The 2487-nt window shown below is 36.8% G+C and overlaps 1 non-coding gene across 1 annotated transcript; it reads left to right on the top strand.

Moving 5' to 3' along the window:
• The first annotated feature begins 2131 nt into the window (after window positions 1–2131).
• TRNAF-GAA (transfer RNA phenylalanine (anticodon GAA)) lies at window positions 2132–2204 on the top strand. The gene has a single exon. It is a non-coding gene; the product is annotated as a tRNA-Phe (tRNA).
• The last annotated feature ends 283 nt before the right edge of the window (window positions 2205–2487 follow it).

Here is a 2487-nt window from a genome sequence, read left to right on the forward strand (position 1 = left end):
AGAATTGCTCAAATGACATGAAACCCTTAATTCATTGCAAAGGATCCAGTTATGATTTGCTAATCAGAGAAAAAACCGAATTCGTTCAGGCACTTTGAGTTTCCAAATGGTGGACCAAATATTCTGGGAAGCACCAAGCTGTTCGGATAAGAGCAGCTCATATCTTGACGCAACCATATACGATCCTGAGGTAGATTTCGTCCAAAAAGCTGAATCTGATTCATCATTGTCTGGAAATAGGACATATGTTGCCATGCAGAAAATACATTCTTAAGGCAGCAGTGAAGCCAACTCATTCCATTCCCAACCACCCTCCGAGTTCTAGTAGTCCGCAACTAAGATCATATGCCAGTGCAAAGGATCCTCCCCACACCAGCGGTCCAACCAGAACTTGGTTCGCTGCCCATTAGCAACCAAATTACTCAGTCCTTGATGCGACACACGACTCCCCTTCATTACACTTTTCCAGGTCGAGGAGCTGTCATTTGAATAGTGAAAAATGTCCAAGCCTTGTTGCTCTCGCCCATATTTCTCTTTGAGAACCCAAACCCGAAGAGTTTCCGGTTCCACCAGTATTCGTCAACTAAGTTTGGCTAAATATGCCTCCCTCATCTCCTTAATTCGTTTGACACCAAGCCCGCAACGCTCTTCCTAATTAACAAAAAAAATTCAACGAATTACCATTTAAATTTTTTGTTAATTATGCTTTGTGTAATTTTCTAATTTTTCCTTTAATTTTTATAGTACAATTTTATTTTTAAAAAGGGTCAAGGAGTGAGCGGCTATTGGTTGACCATGTGTATGTGAAAGAGCCTCAGCCGACGTGGATGGCTTTGTTACGTTAGCTTATGTTTCACTGAGTTATGGGTTGACTAACTCAATTATTATTATTATGTTAGTCAACCCATAACTCAGTGAAACACAAGCCAATTTAATTTAGAGCCGCCCGCTATTTATAAGTTTAGCGTATTATACCATCTTATGTATTTAATTTAATCAATAATTTAATAACATCTTGTATATTCTAGAATTTAAAATTTGTAATATTTAATTTATAATTCTTTTTTGGAAGAATTATTTTTTTATGATCTATAATTTGTATTTTAATAATTCAAAAAAATTATATAATTAATTAAGTATATGATATTAATATATTTTTTTTAGGAAAACTTCAATGCCATTAATCAGGATAATTATCCTTATTGAGTACATACACCAACAAATTCGGAATAATAAATGGATTAGCAATGGAGCAGACACTTCTAGCTAAAATATGAGCTGCTTTGTTCGCTAATCTAGAACAAAAAAGACATCCTAAAATCTGGATGGTTAGATAAAAGACCCGTACACTCTTAAATTAATATTCCAAACTCTGTGGTATCATCACAAATATCATTAATCAGATCAGCTACAGTCTTAGAGTCACTTTGAAAATCCACGTCCTATACTTGAAGCCCAATTGTCCACTTCAAACTGTTCAATATAGTTATAGCTTCGATGAGCTTAACGGAGTGATTGCCACCAACATATCCGCTATGATAGGCAACAAAAGTCCCAATGTCATTTCGGATTATGGTACCCCGCCCGTATGACTTTGTTACTGTGAAAACCGAGGCATCCATGTTACAGCAGAGTCTCTCACTATTCGGTTTCTGCCATGTTGCCGCTAGGGTACTGCATCGGTCGGGCTGCTGCGGTATTTTTATTTGCTGAAAAATCCAGCTCTCCACAAAGGCGATTCCCTGTTGTATCGCGATAGCCAGTGGAAGAAGCATGCCGGTCCAAAGCTTCGAATTCCTCTACCCCCAGATGGAAGAATCACGTCAAATGAATTATATCAATTATATAGTTTCTACAAATGGTACTTTCGTGTTAGAAATTGGCAACTCTTATATGAATCGCCTATTGAAACCATGTCAATTAATGCATGTGTGTTGGGTGAAATTTTATAATACGTGTTTAACGCAATATACCAAGCGCATACAGGGATATCACTTATCAACTTCATCTTTTATCTTTTTATTATTTTACATTAACCATCTTTCTGCATACAATACAACTAACATTAAACTAAGAGATTCTGGTCCATTATGTAGTGTGACACTAAAGCAAAAGTGATTAGTGATATGCTGCGGGGATAGCTCAGTTGGGAGAGCGTCAGACTGAAGATCTGAAGGTCGCATGTTCGATCCACGCTCACCGCATTTTTTATTAAAGGTGCGACTAACATAAACAAAGGATGAAATATATATTTTTCGTAACTCCAAATTTATAGAGGAGCAACTGTAATCCAATCTTCATCATGTGAATCATTTCGAATCTTCGGATCTAAGATCTACGTATAAAATTTACCATTTCCATAAAAAAAAACAGAAGGGTGGGAGGTTCATCGTTAACTAGAAAAAGAGAAAGAACTCCCAAATAGCAAGAAGTCGTCTGGTGAAGAACGACATTATTGTATTGCTTTGAAGAAGTTCCTATGGTGAA

The sequence above is a fragment of the Euphorbia lathyris genome, chromosome 6, assembly GCF_963576675.1.
Source record: "Euphorbia lathyris chromosome 6, ddEupLath1.1, whole genome shotgun sequence".
NCBI lineage: Eukaryota > Viridiplantae > Streptophyta > Magnoliopsida > Malpighiales > Euphorbiaceae > Euphorbia > Euphorbia lathyris.